This window comes from Dasypus novemcinctus, chromosome 18 (genome assembly GCF_030445035.2).
Source record: "Dasypus novemcinctus isolate mDasNov1 chromosome 18, mDasNov1.1.hap2, whole genome shotgun sequence".
In the NCBI taxonomy this organism is placed as follows: domain Eukaryota; kingdom Metazoa; phylum Chordata; class Mammalia; order Cingulata; family Dasypodidae; genus Dasypus; species Dasypus novemcinctus.
Genome location: NC_080690.1, coordinates 41,834,930 through 41,858,337, shown reverse-complemented (window position 1 = coordinate 41,858,337; position 23,408 = coordinate 41,834,930). Strand labels below are relative to the sequence as shown.

General features: G+C 39.3%; 1 long non-coding RNA gene across 1 annotated transcript in view; it reads left to right on the top strand.

Annotated features, from left to right (window-relative positions):
- The first annotated feature begins 1,018 nt into the window (after nt 1–1,018).
- Nucleotides 1,019–23,408, top strand: part of LOC105746683 (uncharacterized) — a 134,922-nt gene continuing 112,532 nt past the window's right edge. The window contains exons 1-2 of the long non-coding RNA XR_001118982.4: nt 1,019–1,148; nt 1,322–1,393. This is a non-coding gene — a long non-coding RNA (uncharacterized lncRNA). The remainder of the gene's footprint in view (nt 1,149–1,321; nt 1,394–23,408) is intronic.

Sequence of the window (23,408 nt, the reverse complement as noted above, 5' to 3'; positions counted from 1 at the left end):
TCAAGAGCCCATTATCCATGCAGTATCCAGAAAGATCTTTTCAAAATATACTTCAGAAAAATGTTTACCATTACGACTTCTTACTGAAGTCTACAAGTTCTTACTAATTCTTTAAGTATCTCATACTCTTTCCCCTCACTCACTGTATTTTAACCTTACTGACATTCTCTGTTCTTCCAAACAAGCTGGTTTCTACCTCAGGACCTTTGCACTTGTATTTACCTCTGCCTGTAAGGCTCTTCCTCCAGATGTTTGAAGACAAGAAGCTGGTTCCCTCTTGTCTTTAAATCTCAACTCAAATATTCTTGTTTATTTTTTTTAAAGAAACACTATTCTAATCTCTAATAAGTATCCTTTTGCATTCTCTTCATAGTACTTTTACTATCTGATGTTGTTTTATTTGTTTATCTATTTATTCTCTGCTTCTTCCTACTAGAATAAAAACTTCATGAGCTAGTCTGAGCTGTTCACTGTTTTATCTCCAGGGCTTAGAACACGCCTGGGACAGAGTAGGCACTCAAATGACTATTTATTGAATGGATATATGCTAGAATGCAATTGCTCCAATCAAAACACTGATAGGGAGGCTTCAGGGTCATACTTCTTATTCTTAAAGTGGCCAGGGCCACTGCCTTGGTGAACAGAGCTTGACTGTGGTATCAGGGGAATCATGAAATCACCCAGGAGAAGATACAGCCATGGGATTAGAAAGGGAGTCTGCAAGGGCAAGCCTCTGCTGGCTGACTAATTTCTCTGGGTCTTTTCTACCCAACCATTTCCGTTTTATGGATTTTGCTTTCATCTATGTTTTCCACCCACCTTCTGGAACAGGTTTTTACTTTGGGCTGCCAAAACCCATGCCCCTGATTCTGAAGCTCCTTTGCTGGCTACAAAGCCAGGATAGGCATGAGGAAGCCTAGACTGGAAAAACAGCCAGAAAGTCGAGTTTTTTTTTAACAGAGGAGATAAAACTTGTTGTATTGATTGGGGCAAAGGTGGGAGGGGAGAGAGGGAGCAGGAAACAGCCAGAAGCTCCCATTTCTGCGTGATTATAAACAACTCAGAGGTTTAGCTTCTCTGTTTCATTACACAGGGGATAAAAGAGGGAGCTGACTTAAACCCACCCCCACAATCTAACACACCTGCAGGTAATATCTCCAACTCTCCAAATTTTTAAAAAACTATTTTCCTTATTAAACTCACACCGAGTGAATCTCCATTGGCCTATTGATTTGAGTATTAGACCGTGTATCAAAGATATGAAAATACAAATTGCTGTTTCAGAGAGAAATGACTATCTTTATATTGTTTCTGTCTCCAGGGTTCTGACTATTCCCTAGAGTTCTTCCACTGCATTGAATCAGAACAGAGGCATCTTCTTGGCAAACACGTAGTAAGTAAATCCTTTGAGCAGAGTCTAAGGAATCCTCTGGTGCTATTGCTGAGAGGTCCATTAGAAGGTCAAAGATTTATTTTTATTTTTTACATTAAAAAAAAGTCATAGTCTCTCTTTAGACAGGGGCCAGCCTCAAGACTGTTCCTGGATGTATTGAGCATTTAAATCTTGATAGTGGCCTCTGTGTGGGTTCCGCCTCCTAGTTAACCAAGGAGCTGAGGTGCTCCCTTCATCATGCATCATCTCGGAGTTAGAAGGCTGGCATGTAGAATTGCCTTTGGGCAAATGTGAAATTAACTCCTGGGTGAGGGAAGACTGAGATACAGAGGGGACTGGAGATGGTGATGGGAGAGAGAGGGAGAGATGGAGGAAGGAACGGTTAGCTAGTGGGGTTTCTGCTGGTTCTTAGAAGTAGGTAAAAGTGCTCTCAGCAGAACTAGAATCATGGTTTAGTTCATGGGTTTTTCAGGAAGCCTGAAAAGTCCGTTATGACTCTTCTCCTTAATTTGAACTGAACTGGGCCAGACTGTGTAGATGTGCAGTTTATGGCCTGGAACATGATGCCTGTCTGACGGCACATGGGACAGAAATGCAGCTGATGCTCTGCACACTGTGCTGTATAGCCCCAGCTAAGGACTACAACAACCCTAAGGAAGGAGTGACTTTAAAAATAATTCTTTTATAGCAGTCTCCCAGCAGGGTGTCTTTATATAAGAGGTGGGTGGGGGAGTGTCTTTGTGCCAGCTTCTCTGAACTTAGTTCCCCCATTCGCAACTAAACAACTTGCTTTCATGCCATCTTTGCAAAGTACCCCAAAGTAGATTGCTCCTTACCTCCTTCATGTTAACTTAATTGCTTCCAGTGTAATTTTGCATCTCAAACATTATATTTTTCATCTCTAGAAGTTTAATTCGGGTCTTTTTCTATTTTCCATGTCTGTCCTCACTGTGCTTGGGATTTCTTCTACCTTCTAGAATATATAGAGTATATTTATAATTGCTGTTTTAGCATCCTTGTCGACCATTTCTATAATCTGTGTCATTTCTGGGTCTGTTTTTATTGGTTGATTTTTCCTTTCGTTGTGGGTTGTATTTTCCTGACTTTTTGCATGTCTGATAATTTTGATTGAATGTCAGATATGGTGAATTTTACTTTGTCGGGTGCTGGAATTTTTGTATTCCTTTAAATGTTTTTGAGCTTTGTCCTGAGACTCATTTAATTTACATGGAAACAGTTTCATCCTTTCAAGACTGGATTTTAAGCTTTCTTAGGGTGGGCCAGGTGTACAGTAGTTACTGCACAACTACTTTGGTTCCACAACATTCCTTGGTTCTCTACCTGATACTTGATGTAGTATGAAGTTTCTTCACCCGGGCTTTTATGAATTTGAAATATTCCCTGTGCCTTGTGAGCCCCAGAAGCTTTTTGCCTATTAATTTCCAGTAGTTCTTTCTCCGGTCTCACTTTCCTCACATGTATATGCAATTCAGCACTCTATTGAATTCTACAGGGGGTATCTTCAGAGTGATTTCTGTGTACAGATCTCTTCTTTATGGTAGTCTGCCCTGAAAAAACATCTAGCTCCTTTGGCTTCCTGAAACTTCCAATTCCATCTCTTCAACTCAGGGAGACCACTGGGCTCTGCCTGGAATTGTCCTCCCTGCCCTGCAGACTGGAGACTCTCTTAAGTCTGTAAGGTGGAGGATTTGAAGGACTTACCTTTTTTGCCTACCCTTTCTCAGGAATAATCGTTCTGCATTGCCTATTGTCCAACATCTGTAAACCATTGTGTCAACTATTTTGACTTGTTTTTCAGTTGTTTAAGGCAGAAGAATGAAATTGGTCCCTACCACTCTACCTTGGTCAGAAGTGAAAGTGTTTTATGTCATTTTACATAATGATTTTTTATCTCATCCAAATATATAATGCTTTCAACAATTTGAAGCACTTTTTTTTCAACAACTAAGCAGCTTCAGTAGAACAGATATTAGCCCCATTTTAAAGGTATAAGAACTGAGATCCATAGAGGTCAAGGAACTTGTCCAAAAAGATCATGCAGTTGATGAATGGTGGAGCTTTATTGTTTACACTTAGTTGAGGGCTTGTCAGAGGTCTGCAAGGTGGCAGTTTAAAAAATGCCTCATGGCTGGAGGGAGCGGCTTAGGCAGAAGCCTGGATGCAAGGGAAATACCAAGAGAACCCTCAAAGGCCTCTGGGCCCTTAAGGCTTCTAGTTATAGTTTAAGGTGAGACTTTCAAAGAGATAATCAGCTAGCCCGGCCTGCAGGTCAGCCATACTGCAGAGGTTGGTCAGGCTGTCATCCATCTTCTTGATGGGTTTCACCTCCTCACATAGAAAATGGTTCTCCAGGAAGTCACAGAGATAAGAGTCTGTGTTGGCAGATCCCAGGGCATGCAGATCCAAAAAAGCCTGGTTCAGACTTTTCTCCAGGACCATGGTGGCTCCCAGGGTGTCCAGAATTTTACTCCACTCATCTTGAGATAGCTTCTGCACATCCTAGAAGAAGGCCTGGCTGCCACGCTGGTTTTGCATCTTCAATAGACACTCGGCATCCTCGCACTTCTCATTTGCCAGCTCACTGAAGAAGTGGTCCACACCCTTCATGGTCACAATAGAAGACCAGAGAGAGGTAGGTATAGGAGGCCTGCAGAGGCAGGTTGACCAGGCAGTTAACAGAGAACTCAGCAGAATAATCCTGATGGATCCTGATGGATCTGGGAACTCATGGTTGGTTGACAACGAGGAGCTAACGATAAAGTAAATGGTGTTAGCTGGTCCCTGAGGCAAGGAATGGCTGAGAAGATGATCTGGAGGTTGCAACTACAGAGGCAGTTGGGAGGTGGTCAATGCTGAAGAGTTGGAGGGATAGTCCCCATGTCTGTTCCATTCAAACACTGTTGAAGCAAGAGACAGACTGTGGGACCACCGGGCACTTCTTCCAGAGGCCTGCTTTTAACTTCCTTGTACTATACCTATTGTTGGTGCTTGTATTCCCAGAAAACCCAAGTTCCTGGAGGGGAAAACTCATATCTTGCTCATCTCTCCATCCCTATACTGCCCAGGATGTTGTTCAGTACCTAGTAGGTCTTTGGCAAACTATCCATGAATTGAGTTTATAGAGCAAAATAATCTCTACCTGACATAAAAATGGAGCTGTTTACATCAAGCATGTCCTCTCCCAGGCTCATCTTTTCCTGCCTTGAGACTAATATCTCATCTACACAATATTAATCTTTTGGAATAGCCAGCTGCCTCATCAGAGGGACTGCAACGATCTCAGCTCAGGAGATGTCCAGGAGAGTTGGCTGCTGCATCTTGGCCTGACTCAGCCCTTCTGCAGCCTCATTCTATTTATCATCCAAGGGATGAATGACTTGTCATTGTTAGGAACACATTACTCTGTTTTCACTATCAGGGTCTTAGGGAAGAAATTGGAGAGGTTGCACAGAGACGACCCAGCCAGGGGTATGAACTAAAGATGGCATTTTTAAGTTTAAAGGCCCAGGTCATGAAGGGTTAAGTCATGGGTTAGTGACAGAAACTCAGCTGAGCTGGCTTAAGCAGCTTGGATGTGCTGCTTCCTGGAGCTGGAGATTAATGCATAGGCTACAGAGGCTCAAGAAGAGTTGTTTTTCCCTCTTGTTGTCTCTCTCCCTGATTTTCTCATTTCTTGGATTTTCTGTATATATTGGCCTTAATCTCTCCTACCACTGATGCGTTCTTTCCTTGCAGTGAAGGAGTGAGTAGGCATTGCCTTATCTAGCTCACATAGATCAGCAATGTTAAAATAAAGAGCAATTCTCCAGCTAGTGTTCAAGAAGGAAAACCTGAATGGACTCAGATTGGCCCAACATGGATCATTAATATAACCATGGGGAAATTATTGTGGTCTGTGGGAAGGGAGACTAACCAGTCAGAACTGTGTCATATGCCCATTCTTTGGCCAGTGGATGGGGCAGTGTGATTGGCAGCCTCTCAAGAGCACATGGAATGGGGTGGGGGCCTTTGCCTGTGGAAAGGGGTTGCTCTTGCAGGGTAGCAGGTGATCGGGCAGACAAAAACAACAGATAGCTCTTGAAAACTCAAAGGGCCAGAGAAGAAACTGGATCAACCACAGAACTGGTGGCCCTAGAAGCTGACATCAGTCCCGGGGACTGAATCTGGGTTGCTGAAGTAGAGCTTGCTGGAGCCTGAAGGTTGGGGATGTTCTGAAAGTTGTCAAATTTCTCCCTCCCTCTCTCTGTCCCTCCCTTCCTCCCTACCTCCCTCCTTTCTTTCCTTCTTTCCTGTTCTATATTTGTATTTTCATATCTTTCTTCAACAAAATATGTATTGTTTTAAGCACTGGGGTCACAGCTATAAACCAGGCAGAAAAGATACCTGACCATGTGAAACTCACATTTGGGAAAAAATGAGAAAATCAGAATGCACTAGAGTCATCAGGGAAGGTTCATGTAGGAAGTGGGCTTAGAAAATGAGTGGTCTTTGGGTTTTGGGAACACAGTAGAAAGGGACTATTAAATGGAAGGAATAATGGAAGCAATAGGGAGGAGATGGGAGAAAATGTAATGTGTAAAGGAGACTGTAAAACCAGCAGAGTTGGGCTGGGAGTGGTTTGCGCTGGGAAGCAGGGAGGCTCTGAAGAGAGGAATACATGTGAAAAATGGTCATAGTTCTGGACTGCCAAGAGTCACAGTTCAGGGAAAGTGCCAGGTATGTGAACAATTGTGATAAAGTGACCTATACTTTAGCAGGACTGAGCATGGGAGGATGCCAGAGTATAAGAGGCAGAGGAGGATGAAGCTGGAAAGGGAGGGCTGCCCTAGTTTAGGATGGGAATTTGATGCCGTGAGAAGCAGGCAGAGAAGTCATCATAGGTTTTAGGGCAGGGAGGACTGGGATCAGGCTGATATCTCATAAAGAGAGTTCTGGGGGTAGTATGAGGAGTGACTGGGGAGGGCAGAACCATGCAGCAAGATGATCATGTGGGAGAGTGTTGAGGTAGTTCAAGGGAGAGATGGGGATGGCCATGCAAGGGCTGTCACTATAGGATAGAGAAGGGGAGATGTTTTGGAGTTTGGGATGACTGCTATTTCTAGCTTGGAGGACGGAGTGAATAGTGGTGACATAAACCAGGATTGGGAATGCTGAATCCTCCACCAGTTTTGCATAGTCAGGCAGTTGTGATGGATGGTGAAAGAAGGAAGGAAGTAAAGAGCTGGGTTTCAGACGTGTTGACTTAGATGTGTCCTCCAGACCACCTGGATGGGGCTGGGTGCCCCAGGGTATCTGTTAATTGTATAGAACAGAACGAAACCACTTATGTAGGAAAGAACACCATAGGTTCTCTCTCCAGGGGTGGAGAGGGAGAGGGTAGAGGATACCACTAAGCAGTTTCAGACTGGTGATGCTCATTGCCAGTATTCTGAGCTTCACTGCTGTGACCTCTTATTGGGGTCCTCAAGTCTTTCCCACCCAAGACAGTCTCCAGAAAAACATATGTTTTATACCTGTCTTTTCCTGGTGTCCCCAATCTCCCAGCACCAATGAACATATCAATGGGCCTGGGGAATTTTCACCCAAGATGTCACTTCTGCTGGGAGCATCTGGCAACAGCTTTAATTTTATTTGGTTTCTTCTTTTTTATTTCCCTAAGAACATCCTGAAGGAAGCAGATGACAATAAGAAAGGGAGGATTGATGCTAAGGAAGTGGCCTGGTTTGCCCTTGGATTCTCAGGCTTGTGTTCTCTGTTTTTGAAAGTGGTTATTCAAAAAGTAATCTTCTCAGGCTGATTATTTGTGGGTCCCACATAGTTATGGGGAGCCAGACCTTACTTATTTGGCTTGTTTACAGCTTGTTATTCCAAGACTTTAGTGCAGGACCAGGCCCATTGCAGATGCTCCCAAAATGCATTCATTTATTCAACAAATATTTATTAAGTGCCAGCCACGTGCTAGGTGCTCTTCTGGGCAGTGACCAACACAAACAAATATAGGTGCCCACAGACAGCCAACATTCTAGCCGTTTTGTGAATTGGTTGGTTGAACATCAAAATTTTGAACACTATATGCCAGATAGTGTTCCTGGATGATGGGAATATAGCTATGAACAATAAAATGTGTTCCTGCCCTCAAGGAGTGTATATTCCTGTGGTGGGACAGCATCTCATCAGCAAGGGTAGCCAAAGAAATGGATGCAGGGTATTTTAAGCAAGGACCAGTTGTTGAAAAATTATTAGGGTGAGGTGGAAGAAGGAGCTGAATGCAGTTGCCTAAGGCCTAAACCATCTCTCCGTCACATTTTTTCTTGAAGGCATGGCCCTGATTATGTACACATGGTCAAAAAACTTCTTAACCTTGGTAATGCTAAACCTTTGAACTTCTAGTCATCTGAGATAATAAAATCCACATAAAATGATAAACAGTAAAATGTAATTAGATACTACATATAATTATATAATAATTCAATGTCTTATGTAAGGATGTATGAACAAAATAATAAAGGAAAATAATAAAATATGTACATTTTTTCAGGAGGCAGTTAAGAGCAGCCTAACTGATGGAAAGTTGTGGGACAAAGCCTAGAAACCAGCCCAGCAGGAACCATGAACTTTCAAGAGGACCAAGAAGCTGACATAGAAAACATGGCATTCTCATAGCCAGAATTAATTACTGTCTCATGAAAGCACCCCAAATAGGGAAGCTAAGTTTTAAAACAATGGCTGTGAGCCTTGCTTTTGTCCCCAGTACTGCAGTTGGGCACAGTGTGTGTAGGCTGTGGGGTCTGACCATGTGGTCAAGGCGATGGGCACAGTTCAGAGCTGGGCCCTGCCCCGTGCCCCTCAGGGCCATGCAGGGGTGAGGCTGTCCTTCATGTTCAAGCCAGTGGATCTGGGAGCACATTGTCTGTCCTCAGAGCAGGGGCCAGATGACTTCCCTCCCTGGTTTGCAGCTGTTTTCCAGACCCTTGAGAATTGCTTTTTCCACTCCTTGGAAATCCCCTCATAAACCAATGTGGCAAGACTATTGGACCTTTATAGTACAATATGGTTAATTCTTATTCTTATTCTTATTTTTTTTATTGATTTTGTAAAAATATTACATTAAAAAAAATATGAGGTCCCATTCGACCCCACCACCCCCACCGCACCCCTCCCCCCCCAGCAACACTCACTCCCATCATCATGACACATCCATTGCATTCGGTAAGTACATCTCTGGGTATCTCTGCACCTCATGGTCATTGGTCCACATCATGGCCCACACTCTCCCCCATTCCATCCAGTGAGCCCTGGGAGGATTTACAATGTCTGGTGATTGCCCCTGAAGCACCATCCAGGGCAACTCCAAGTCCCAAAGGCACCTCCACATCTCATCTCTTCCTGCCATTCCCCATACCCATCAGCCACCATGTCCACTTTTCCCACTCCATTGCCACCTTTTCTCTGAGGTCCTTGGATTGGTTGTGTCCGTTGCACCTCTATGTCAAGAGGAGGCTCAGATTCCACATGGTTACTGGATGCCATCCTCCTGCTTTCAGTTGTAGGCACTCTAGGCTCCATGGTGTGGTGGTTGCCCTTCTTCAACTCCAGTTAATTCTTATTATCTGGGCTTGCTGAGAGGCAGGGAGAGGGCCTCTTCCTCTGGGCAGCACTTTCTAGGTAGGTTAGTGGGGCAGGAAGGGAGCAGAGCAGTTTAGCTGAGGGATATGATGCAGATGTCCCCAAAACTAGCTGGGCTGAGGCAAGATCAACTATCTAGCGTTGGTAATATTGGATGAAATGTTCATTTTCACCTTGTGGATCCTAGTGCTGCAGTGTTCTCTGTTGTCCATGTTCTGTTTTCTATTTGTTAAGAAAAACTACAGCACCATTGTGCAATTCTTGATGGTAATACATTGAAATAATCAGATTTCTTACGAAAGAAAATCCATGACTGTTTTAAAGGAGAATATTGGTTCTGGGAAACAAAATCAAATAGCTGTGTACTATATTCCATGGTGGAGTTGTGAAGACACACAGGTGCTGTGAGTGACACCTGCCCTCTGTACGGTGTGGTGGGAACACGATTGTGGGTCAAAAGGTTTAATTTTTTAAAATTACATACAGTAAAACTGACTTCCTTTAAGAGGTTTACAGTTCTATGAGTTTCAACATGTATACTACTACAATTAAGATGTAGGACAGTTCTATCATCCCAGAAATTCCTTCATGCTGCTTCTTTATAATCAAACCCTCATTCCACCCCGACTCTCTGGAAACTACTGATCTATTTCCAGACCTACAGTTTTGCCTTTTTCCAAAATGCCATATAAGCAAAGTAAATGCAGCAAATAACCTTTGAGATTGGCTCCTTTCACTCAATATAATGCCTTTGAAATTTATCTATGTTGTTGTATATATTAATAGTTTAACAGCAATAGTCATATGGTAAGTATATGTTTATAAGAAACTGACTAACTGCTTTCTAGAATGACTGCACCATTTTGTGTTCCAACCAGCACTATATAAGAGTTCCATTTGCTACAAATACTTGCCAGCAATTGGTATTGTTATTTTTTTAAAAGCTATTCTAATAGGGGTATAGAGATATCCCATTTTGGATTTAGTTTGTATTTCCCTAATGTGTCGTGACACTGATAATTTTTTCATGTGCTTATTCGGCATAATATGTTTCTCCAATTATTTAGATTATCTTTGATTTCTTTCATCAGCATTGTGTAATTCTCAGCATAGAGATCTAGCATACACCTTTGTTAGATTTATACCTACTTAGCTACTTTCTTTTTATGGAACTATTGTACATGTTAGTTTTAAAAATTTCAGTTTCCAATTGCTTATTTCTGTTATATAGAAATACAAATGATTTTTATAACGTTGACCTTGTTTCTTGTGACCTTGCTAAACTCACTCCCTTATTTTATTCTTTAAAAATAGATTCCTTTAGAATTTTGTATGATTTAGAGTTTGGAATTTTCTCCTTTTCTTATCTGTATGTCTCCCTCATTTTTTGGGGGGGGTCTTATTGCCTGGGATAAGAGTTCCAGTATAATATTAAATAGGAGTGGTGTGAATGGACATCCTTTCCTAATTTCCAATTTTAAGAGGAAAGCGTCATTTTTTTTTTTTACCACTAAGTTTGATGTTAGCTGTAAGGATTTTGTAGATGCATTTTATGAAGTTAAGGAAGTTACCTTTTATTTTTAGTTTGCTGAGGGTTTTTATCATGGATGGATGTTGAATTTTTAAAAGTGCTTTTCCTGTATCAATTGATATGAATATGTGGTTTGTCTTCTATAATCTGTTAATATGACAAATTATGATGACTGATTTTTGAATGTTGAACCAGCTGTGCATTCCTAGAATAAATTATATTTGGTCATGATGTATTATTCTTTTTATAAATGCTGGATTTCATTTGCTAGTATTTTGAGAAGGAAATTTTGTGTCTATATTCATAAGAGATATTGGCCTGCAGCTTTCTTATACTTCCTTTTCTGGTTTTACAGGTCTTTTGGGATAATGCTGGCTCCATAAAATAAGTTGGGAAATATTCCCTTCTCTTCTGTTTTCTGGGTGAATTTATAGAGAATTGGCATTATTTATTCTTTAAACGTTTGGTCAAATTCTCAAGGAAACCATCTGGGCCTAGAATTTTTTTTATTAGAAGGTCTTAAATAGTAATTTCAACTTTGATAGATACAGAACTATTCTGATTATCTATTTCTTTTCCAATGAGTTTTAGTAGTCTGTGGTTTTCAAGGAATTGATTGACTTCACTTAACCTGTTAAATTTATGTGCATGGGGTTGTTTGTGGTATTCCCTCATTGAACTTATAGTATCTGTGGAATCTAGTGATAGCTTCTCTTTCATTCCTGATAATGGTGATTTCTGTTTTCTCTATTTCTTTGAGAATCTAACCAGAGGTTAATCAATTTTATTAATCACTTCAAAGAACCAAATTTTGTATTCATTGATTTCTCTATTGTTTATCCATTTTTAATTTCAATGATTTCCACTCTTAATCATTATCATTTCTTTCCTTCTATTTGCTTTGGATTTACTTTTATCTTCTCCTGCTAGTTTTTTTTTTAAGATGAAAAATTGACATATTTTTTCTAATATAAATATTCAATACTATAAATTTATCTCTAAGTACCATTTAATTGAATCCCATAAATTTACACAAGTTTTGTTTTCATTTTTGTTCAGTTCAAACTATTTTCTAATTTTCCTTTAGTTTTCCTCTTTGACCCATGGATTATTTAGGACATGTTGTTGAATTTCCAAGTGTTTGGGGAAGTTTTCCAGATATTTTTCTGTCATTGTTCCAAGTTTAATTCTAAAAGGACTGGGATTTGAATCTCTTACCCTACAGCTGGTGGTGGAAATTGGGACTAGCTTAGGGGAGGGTATCTTGATAATTGTAGCAAAAATCCTTAGAAATGTTCATACTCTTTGATCCAACTATATATACATATTCGTGTTTTACATGAGGTTTTGTTATCTTATACAATCCCATTTTAGAGTTTTTAGCTTTCCTTCTAGTAATATACATACCATTAGATTTTCCTTTTCAATCACTCTCATACCCATACAAACACTTCTAGTTATAAACACCTTGATATGCTTTAACCATTTCTATTCATTCACAAAGATTCACAATCTTTTTAACAATTCTGTACAGATTGACACTCAGCTTTCCATTCTCCACTCCCCTTCTATTTTCTGGTGATCTTTATTCTAATTATTAAGCCCATGAGTTTGCACAGTATATTTAGTTCATAATAGCGCAATCATACAGTATTTGTCCTTTTGTGTTTGGCTTGCTTCTCTCAATGTAAATGTCCTCCAGGCCCATCCGTGTTGTCATATGCTTCACGACTTCATTTCTTCTTACTGCTGCATAATATTCCATCATGTGTATACACCACAAATTGTTTATCCTTTCATCAGTCGATGGTCACCTAGATTCTTTCCAACTTTCAGCAATCATGAATAATGCCATTATGAACATTGGTGTGCAGATGTCTGTTTGTGTCTCTGCTCTCAGTTCTTCTGGGTATATACCTAGTATTGCTGAGTCACATGTCAAGTCTATATTCAACTTCCTTAGGAACTTGTACCATTCTACATTTCTACTAGTAGTGAATATTGCTGGGTCACATGTTAAGTCTATATGCAATTTCCTTAGGAACTTGTACCATTCTACATTTCTACTAGTAGTGAATAAGCGTTCCTATCTCTCCACAACCTCTCCAACATTTATAGTTTTCTCACTTTTTAATAGCAGCTGGTCTAATAGGTGTGAAATGATATCTCATTGTAGTCTTGATTTACATTTCTGTAGTCGCTAGTGATATTGAACATTTTTTCATGTGTTTCTTAATCATTTGTATTTCTTCTTCGGACATTTATCTTTTCAAGTAGTTTGTCTTTTTATTGTTTAGTTGTATGATCTCTTTGTATATGATGATATATTATTAAGTCCTTTGTTGTCTGTCTCCTCCTTGGGAGGTAAATTTAATGAAAAAACAAATTTTATGTCTCTTATTTAGTGCTATTTCCTCAGTGCCAGCACAATACTTGGCACAAAGGAAATACTCAGAAATGTTTTAATAAGTGAACAAGTAGGAGAAATACATATTTATCAATCTCATTATTTTAAAAATTATATATAAATACATACAAAATCTGGTCCTGCCTTATTCATGAGTTGCATTCTTGCCCCTAACTCTACTTTAAATAATAAGCCTTTCCCCCTCCTTTTCCCTGTGACTCATTCTAGATCCATCCCAATTTATACCCTGATGTTCCCACATACTTGTGGAGCAAGTCCTATTGGAGAGTGGCATATTCACAGCCATTGTCTTTGATCACTAATTTTGAATTCCCACAATTAGCAGCTATAATTAACCTCATTTTTAAAAAAGATAAATGGGGAATTAGGACTTTCCTAAGGTTTTTTGGTGAGCTAAAGGAAAAGGCAAGTTATGTGCCAGAATGCCTTCTTCCTAGCCCAGCATTCTTCCCTCCACTGCCTTGTCCCAGCAGCCCTGTCCTATCAGAGATAATGACTCTGGAGCATGCAGGAGACCATGATTGCACCCAGAAACAATGGGCCTGTCACCACAAGCAGATAGCTTACCAACGCCATGCGAAATGCCGCACTGGCTGCTCATTTCTGCTGGTTCTTACGTTTCCCAAAAACCAAAAGGGCACAGTCTGCCATAGCAACTAACGGTCTGAAAAATGCAATTGCTTTTAAAAAATTATTACGCTACTGGGCCACTTGTGTTTTGCCACTCTCTAGCTTTTATAAAACTGCATAAAATACTGAAAATACACCCAGAAATCTTAAGCAGGCTTCAGTGAAAAGAAAATGGGTTTTTGGAAGGAGACGCTCATGGATCTGGTTCTGTCACTTTGTGAATTCAGGCATGCCACTGATTCTCTCTGAGCTTCCCCTTTCCTCATCTGTAAAATAGGGAATGAATGGGCATTGAAAGTGATATAAATTAAAGATTATCTTCTTGTAACTGGCAAATAGTAACTCTCAGTGAAGAGTAGTTGCTTTAATAATCATCATTATTGGCTTTGCTCTAAATTTTCTTATTTTTCCAATTTTTAAAGGAGGAATAAAACTCATCTCATTTGTTTTATTTACTTTCCTTTTGCTGTTTCTTCCTTCTCCAATACCCTGCATGTGCCTTATCAATGGTCCGTGCTGATGGGTGAGGTCCTGTAGCTTTTCCAGTTTTCTTATATGATGAGTATAGGGAGATATAAGGGGAACTCTTTGCCTTATCTTGATTTACTCTGGAGATCTTTGTAAACCCATAGTTAACCATATGAATTGACACTGGATATGGGGGGTAGGGCATTTATATTTGGGACCAAGAAATTATGAGGACCCTGACCCTGAAGAGGGCTTCCCAAAGCTAATTGTAAAAATGTGACGTTATTAAAAGAAATGATAAATTTATGATTTTGGACATCCAATGTATAAGAATGTAATAAGTAATATGCATAAGAAAAAGATGGGGAGATGAAGGGTTATAGGAACAGTGTTTATGTATGTGATTGAAGTTAACTTGGTATAAAAGAAAACATAATTATTAAATATTTAGGACATTAAATTTAAACCCTTTAGTAACCACAAAGAAAATATTTGGAAGATGTATACAGAGAGAAATGTGAAGGGACTCAAAATTGTACATTACAAAAATCAAATAAATGAGCACTGGAGGAAGAATTGAGAGGAAGAATAAGGTGTAAAACTTAACAAAGACAAAATTACAAAATGACAGAATGAAGCCTTGTAGTACTAGTAGTTACTTTATATGTAAATGGATTAAACTCGCCAATCAAAGGGCAGAGGATGGCAGATTGGATGAAAAAGCATGACATGACTATATGTTGTTTACAAGAGGCTCACCTTAAATTTAAAGACACAAGGAGGAAGAAGTGAAAAGATAGAAAAAAATATGCCATGCAAATGGTAAACAAAAGAGAGCTGGGGTTGCTACCTAACATCAGAAAACATAGACTTAAAGTAAAAAACTATTACAAGGGACAAAGAAGGTAACTATATACTGACACAGGGGTCAATTCAACAAGATTACATAACTATTATAAATATACATACACCCAACAGCAGAGCCCCCAAATATATGAAGCAAATATTGACAGATATTAAGGGAGTAAAAGATGATTCTATATTAATAGCAGGAGACTTCACTAAACCATTTTCAATAATGGATAGAATATCTACACAGAAGATCAAAAATAAAATAGGAGACTTGAACAATATTATAAACTAACTAGACCTAACAGACGTAAATAGAACAATCACCCAATAACAGCCCAATATGCATTCTTCCTAGTTCACATGGGTCATTCTCCAAGATAGACCATATGCCAGGTCATAAAACAAGTCCCAACAAATTTTAAAATGTTGAACTCCTACAATGTACCTTCTCCAACCACAATGAAATGAAGCTAGAATCCAATAATAGAGAGAGAATGGGACCATTTATAAATATTTGGAAATGAAACAACATATACTTACACAACCAATGGGTCAAAAGAAGAAATCACAAGGGAATTTAGGACATATATTGAGGTGAATGAAAATGAAAACACAACATACCAAAACTTATGGAATGCGGAACAGTGAGTATTCAGAGGGAAAATTATAACTCTAAATCCTTACATTAAATAAGAATGATGGGAAGCGAATGTGGTTTAACTAATTGGGCTCCCGACTATCACATGGGAGGTCCTAGGTTTAGGTTCTGGTGCCTCCTAAAAGAAGACAAGCAGGTGTCACCCCTGCTGCAATAAGCTAGACACTGCCCCGACCGCAACAAGCAGATGCCACAAGCAAGCACATGCCGCAGCCCGTGGAGAACAGATGCCGTTCAGGCTGCTGAGCACTATGTCCCATGTGGGAGGTCCTGGTTTCAGTTCTCGGAGCCTCCTGGAGAAGGTGAGTAAACAATGAGCAGACAGACAGAGAACCATCTTGGAGCAGGGAGGGGCATATAAAGAAAAATAGAGTAAATAAATCTTTTAAAAAATCACAAATCAACTATCTAACTTCACAACTGGATGAACTAGATAAAGAAAAACAAACTAAACACAAAATGAGCAGAAAGAAGTGGAGATTAGAATGGAGATAAATGAAAGAGAGAATTAAAAAAATAGAATCAATGAAATCAAAAATTGATTATTTAATAAAAGATCAGTAAAATTAACAGATCTTTAGAATGACTGACAAAAAAAGGGAGGATGCAAATAACTAAAATCAGAAATGAAAGTTATTTACCAACTCCATAGAAATAAAAAGGATGCAGATGGAGTTCACTACCATGTCAGTTGACCCTTCTTTGGAGCTGGTGTTTCTGCATGATGGAACTGGACTCAGATGGGATCTCTTTTCACAAGACTTTCATGCTACTTTACTGGAATTGTAGTTGGTGCTGGGGTTTAAGATATATCTAGGGGATTTGAATCTCTGGACTGACAATATTATAGCCAGGCCCTGAGCCTCAACAGACTTCAACTCCTACACTCTGATTTATTGGACTTACCCCACTCAGCTAACATGGAGTTGAAGAATGTCAACCACCACACCATGGAGCCTAGAGAGCCTACAACTGAAAGCAGGAGGATTGCATCCAGTATCCATGTGGAATCTAAGCCCCCTCTTGACATAGATGTGCAATGGACACAACCAATCCAAGGTCCACAGAGAAAATGTGGCATTGGTGTGGGAAAAGTGGCCATGGTGGCTGCTGGGTGCAGGGAATGGGAGGAAGAGATGAGATGTGGAGGCGTTTTCGGGACTTGGAGTTGTCCTGGGTGGTGCTTCACGGACAATTACGGGACATTGTAGATCCTCCCAGGGCCCACTGGATGGAACGTGGGAGAGTATGGGCTATGATGTGGACCATTGACCATGAGGTACAGTGATGCCCAGAGATGTACGTACCAAATGCAATGGATGTGTCATGATGATGGGAGACAGTGTTGCTGTGGGGGGAGTGGTGGGGTGGGGGCGGTGGGGTTGAATGGGACCTCATATTTTTTTAATGTAATATTTTTTAAAAATGAATTTAAAAAAAGAAATAAAAAGGATTATAAATGGATATGATGAGCAACCGTATGCCAATAGAGTAGATAACTTAGACGAAATGGACAAATTCCTAGAAAATGTGTCCACTTTCTACCTGGACAAACTATCTACACTGACTCAAGAAAAAAATAGAAAATCTCAGCAGACCAAAAACAAGTAAAGAGATTGACTCGGTAATCAAAAAGTTCCCCAACAAGAAAAACAAGGACAAGATGGTGTATCTGGTGAATTTTACCAAACATCCCAGAAGAAATAATATTAATCCTGCTTAAACTCTTCCAAATATTGAAGAGGAGAGAACACTTCCTAACTCATTCTATGAGGCCAACATCATTCTATTACCAAGGTCAGATAAAGATTCTACAAGAAAAGAAAATTACAGACCAATATCTCTTATGAATATGGATGCAAAAGTCCTTAAATTGCTAGCAACACATAAAAAAAAATTATACATTGTGATCAAGAGGGATTTATCCTAGGTATGGAAGGATGGTTCAGCATAAGAGAATCAATTTATGCAATACACCACATTAATAGAACGAAGGGAAAAAACTACTAGATCATTTCAATTGTTATAGAAAAGGCATTTGACAAAATCTAGCACCTTTTTTAAAATTAAAGTTAATAGATTACAAGGAATATTACGTTAAAAAACAAAAAAATAAAAAACATGTGGTTCCCATATAACCTACTCTCCACCCCCAACCACATCATTTTTGTAAATTGTATTTTTTTGAAGATATATATGTCACAAAAAACGTTACATTAAAAAATATAAGAGGTTCCTGTATACCCTCCCACCCCCTCACCCTACTCCTCCCACACCAACAACCTCCTTCATCATTATGGCACACTCATCGCACTCGGGGAACACATTTTGGGGCACTGCTACACTATACAGATAATAGTTTGCCCTGTAATTCACACTCTCCCCCAGTAAATTCAGTGGGTTATGGCAGGATATTTAAGTCCAGCATCTGACCCTGCAATATCATTTAGGACAACTCAAAATCCCCAAAATGCCCCCCACATCACATCTCTTCTAACCTCTCCTTGCCCACAGCAACTACTGTGGCCACTTTCTCCACCTGGATGCTAAAATTTCTTCTATTACTTGTCACAATAGTTTTATAGTAGAATATAAGTACATCCACTCTAGTCCATATTTTATTCCTCCATTCTGTGGACCCTGGGATGGTGGTGTCCTCTCTACCTCTAGATCAAGAGGGGGCTTAGATTCCACATGGATGATGGATGCAATTCCTCTGCTTACAGTTGTAGGCACTCTTGATTCCCTGGTGTGGTGGTTGGCCATCTTCACCTCCCTGTTTGCTGACCTGGGTAAGACCAACGAACCAGAGAGTAGGAGTCACCACTCTCTAGCACCACTTCTTGATAAAATCACATAGAAAACTGGGAATAGAAGGAAACTTCCTCAACATGATGAAGAACATAAACAAAAATCCCACAGCTAACATCATGCTCAATGGTGAAAGACTGAAAACTTTCCCTCTAAGTTCAGAAATGAGACAAGGATGGTAACAGTTACCACTGTTATTCAGCCTTGTTCTGGAAGTTCTGTTGAGAGAAAGTAAGCAAGAAAAATAAATAAAAATGGAAAAGAAGTAGTGAAGCTTTCCCTATTTGCAGATGCCATGCTCCTGTATATAGAAAATCCTGAAAAACTTACAACAAAGCTATCAGGGCTAATGAACAAATTTCTCAAAGTGGTGGGACACAAGATAAATGTGCAAAAATCAGCATTGTTTCTATACATTTGTATGAACATCTGAAGAGGGAATCAAGAAAATATTCCATTCATTTTAGCAACTAAAAAAACCCAAATATCTAGGAGTAAATCTAAACAAGGTAATAAAGGACTTGTACATGGAAAACTATGTAACATTGCTACAAGGAAATTTTAAAAAGACCTAAATAAATGGGAGGACTGTATTCATGAATTGGAAGGCTAAAATAAAGATAATATGTCAAATTCTGTCCAAAGAGATTTACAGATTCAATGCAATCCCAATAAAAATCCCAACAGCCTTCATGCAGAAATGGAAAAGTCAATCATAAAATTTTGGGGGCATGTAAGGGACCCCAAATAGCCAAAATCATCTTGAAAAAAAATAGCTAAGTTGGTTGATTCACACTTACTACTTTAAAACTTATGAAAAAGTTACTGTGGTCAAAACAGCATGGTATTGGCACAAAAACAGATGTATCAACCAATGGAATTAAATTTAGAATTCAGAAATAGACCTTAAATCTATGGCTAATTGATCTTTTTTGGTGGCCAATTGATTTTTGACAAGGTTGTCAAGTCTCTGTTGGGAAACAAATGTTGCTGGGAAAACTGGCTATCCATATGCAAAAGAATGGCAGTGGACCCCTACTTCACACCATACACAAAAATTATCTCAAAATGGATCAAATACCTACATATAGGAACAAATGTACCACACTAATGAAAGATGTTGTTCATGTAGGAGAGTGTAGGAGGGGGAGGAGGTGGGGCATGTGGGAAATCCCTATATTTTTAATGTAATATTTATGTAATCTAAAGCTTCTTTAAAAATTATTATATTAAAATAAAAGAACAAGAACTATAAACCCAAGAATAAAGCATAGGGAAACATCTTTATGGATCTTGTGTCAGGCACTGATTTCTTTGACTTTATGCCAAAACACCAAGAACAAAAGAAAAAATAGATAAATGGGATTTCATCAAAATTACAAACTTTTGTGTACCAAAGGACTCCTGAGAGTAAAAAAAGCCTATAGAATAGGAGAAAATATCTGGAAACCATACATTGGATAAGGATTTAATAACTAGAATATCTAAAGAAATCCTACAATTCAACATCAAAAAAACCAAACAACTCAATTAATATATGCTCAAATGACTTGAACAGACATTTCTCTGAAGGAGATAAACTAATGGCCAATAATTGTATGAAAAGATCTTCAACCTCATTAGTGAAATGCAAGTCAAAACAACAATGAGATACCATTTCACACCTTCTAGTATAGGTACTAGTCAAAAAGTGGAAAACACTTGTTGGAAAGATGTGGAGAAACTGGAACACTCATGTACTGTTGGTAGAAATGTAAAATGGTGCACTTGCTATTGCAGACAGTTTGGCAGTTCCTCAGAGAGTTAAGCATAGAATTACCATATGACCCAGCAGTCCCACTTCTAGATATATACCAAAAGAAATGAAAGCAGGAGTTTGAGCAGATATTTACAAACTGATGATCATTGGGGCATTATTCAGAATTGCCAAAAGATGGAAGCAACCCGTGTCCATCAAAAGATGGATGGATAAACAAAATGTGGTATAGGCATGCAATGGAATATTATTCTACCATATAAAGGAATGAAGCTCTGTGACATGGATGAACCTTGAAGACATCATGTTGAGTGAAATATGCCAGATGCAAAAGGACATAGATTGTATGATCACACTGGTATAAAAATAATTAGAATAAACAAATTATAGTGTCAGATACAAGAATACAGGTTACCAGGAGCTTGGGTAGAGATAGGGAATGTGGAATTAATGCTTAATTGCTACAGAGTTTCTTTTGGGGTGATGAAAAGTTTTGATAATGGATGATGGTGATGGTAGCACAATATTGTAAATGTAATTAACACCACTGAATTATTTGTTTGAATGTGATAAAAGGGGAAATTTTAGCTGTATATGTTAACTAGAATAAAAAAGTTTTAAAGGCCATGAGACTGCAGAACAGAAATAATTGACCGTAACGTAAATAATGTACTATAGTAATAATATAATTTTAATAATATTGCTTCTTTAGTTGTAGCAAAGATACTACACTAATGCAAAATATTAATAACAGTGAAAACTGCATGTGTGAGGGGGGTATATAGGAACTCTGTATTTTCTGCATAATTTTTCCTTAAACCTACACTTCTCTAATAAAAATAAATTTTTAAAAATAATCTGTCCGTACTCACCACATGCCACCTGCTAACAAGAACTCACTAGGGGGCCAATTCTCCTTTTCAAGTACCCTGTCATGTTCCCTGTGCTCCTCCAGTATCTGGAGCCTTCCTCCAGAACAATAGCGCATTCCCCATTGTGGTTCAAGTGCTTTTGTTTCCAGTCCCTTGTCAGATTGGGGGTCTCTCTCTATGCCCAGCACAGAGTTCAGCAACTATTCTCAGAAAGATGGAATGAAGGAATGAGTTCATTTGGATCCTGAACATATAATCACTTTGTGTAAATTGAAAGCAATGCCCCCATCCACCCACACACTCCAGAAAACATGGATCCTTCAACCTGAGGTCTGGCAAAACAGGCTTTGTTCTTAGTTGCAGAGACAGCACATTGTGCTTGAGTTGCTTTTCCTATTGCTCTGCCTCTTTAGAGTCTGAGTAAAATGTTCTGCTTTTGATCATCACTCATCAAACAACATGTTATTGTCATGCTTCTGTCTGAGAAATGGGGAGGATTCTTTTGAACATGCAAAATCAACACAAATCAAAACTGCTGGTGGTGTTTGATCCATTTTGGACTCTGATCCATGCCGGCCATTTTACTTTCCCACTGAGAATGTACAACTCAGGAAGGATTACACAGAGAGGGAAAGCGCTTACCTCTTCCCATTTGATTAACACAATTTAATGCAGTAATAATGCTAGGGAAGTTCATTACTTGGGAAAGGCTTTAATGCAGGCTGCCCATGGTGTCTGGGGACTGGGTCTTTTATTTAAGATGCAATCAAGTACCAACAGTGAAGAGATCTGTGAAATCTTGCCTGAGCTGGGGAAGGTGGAATTTCCATTAAAGGCAGACAGACAAAATCCTTCATGTGTGCAGCTTTTGACACTTTATTCATTCATCTACAAATATTTTGTGTGGGTTTATTAAGTTCAAAATCCTGGGATGAGAAAAACAGAAAAGGACCCTTCCCTCAGGGTGCTTCCGGTCTAGAGCAGAAGATAGTTAACTCAAAGACGAGCACATGGCGATGATGGTATGAAGGGAGAGCAGGGAATGTGACAGCAGATGACAGGGCAGCTGTCTGGGAAGTCAAGGAAGGCCACCCTGAGAAGGTGAAGAGGTGACATCTGAGCCAAATCAGAAGCATATGTAAGAGTTGACTTGGAATTAGGGAAGCAGCCTGATCTGTAAGCAAAGGTGGTGCAGTTGGAGGGGGGTGGCAAGTGGGAGATGAGATTGGCTCAACTGCAACCTGGTGTGGGGGTGGGAGATCACTCTTATGGTCGAAGAATGATTTGAAGTTCATAGCCTCCAGTTTGGAACATCCTCCTTTCCTCACTCCAACTGTGATCGCTGCCAGACCCTGGGATGAGGACAGAATGAACTAGTAGGCCCAGGCTTGAGCTCCAACCCTTTTCTCATCTCTGTATGCCTGGCCACATCATTTGATTCACCTGAGCCTCAGGTTCTGCCTCTGTGAAACAGGACCATTGTTGTCACTCTGTGTTGTCTCACAGCCCTGTTAGATGAAAGAAACAAGACAAGAGACTCGGAGTTTCAAAAAGCTCTAGAAAGCTATCAATTCTACTGATATTCATTGGCAGGGCAGAGGAGGGTAGGAGCTAAATTGTTGCTGGCTGGGGATGAGAAAGATGCCACCATTGACTTGAGACTGGGAAGATTCTTCCCAACCTCCAGGAATAAGATCAAGGTCTATTGGGGGATTAAGGGGCTATCTGAAACAGTCCTTGTGTTAGTCATGATAGCGTAGGTTAAGCTACAGTAACAAACAAGCCCCAAATCTCTGACTCAATACCACAAAAGTCTGGATTTGTTTCTTACATCTATTGTTTATTTCCTGTCTCCTCCCTGCTGGAACATAGACTCCACAGTGCAGGGAATTTTTTTTCTTTCTGTTCTGCTCATTGATGTATTCTTAGTGTCCAAAACAGTGCCTGACACATATTAGGTGCTAAATAAATATTTGTTGAATGTACAGAGGGAGTTGAAATCTTCTCAGTTCCCCTATAGGACGGAAACCACTTTTCTAGATCATCGTGTTTTCATTTAGAGAAAATAAAACCCTTAAAATGTGGCATCTCTTGATCAGGTTCTCTACCTGTCAGGATATTTTTGTTTGTTTTTAATTCTGTAATTAAAACCTGTAAATTCTGTAATTAAAAATTAGTTTCCCTGATTTAAACTTTTTAAAGCTATTTTATATTAGTTCTTATAACTTGGCTCTTATTTATAGCTGACAATCTAATTCATATAATTCATCTAGTATATTTATGCAGTTAATTGACTTTCTGAGTATTACTGTCAGGATCTTAACAATGAATGAAAATATGTCATTGAGGCCCAGAGAGAGGA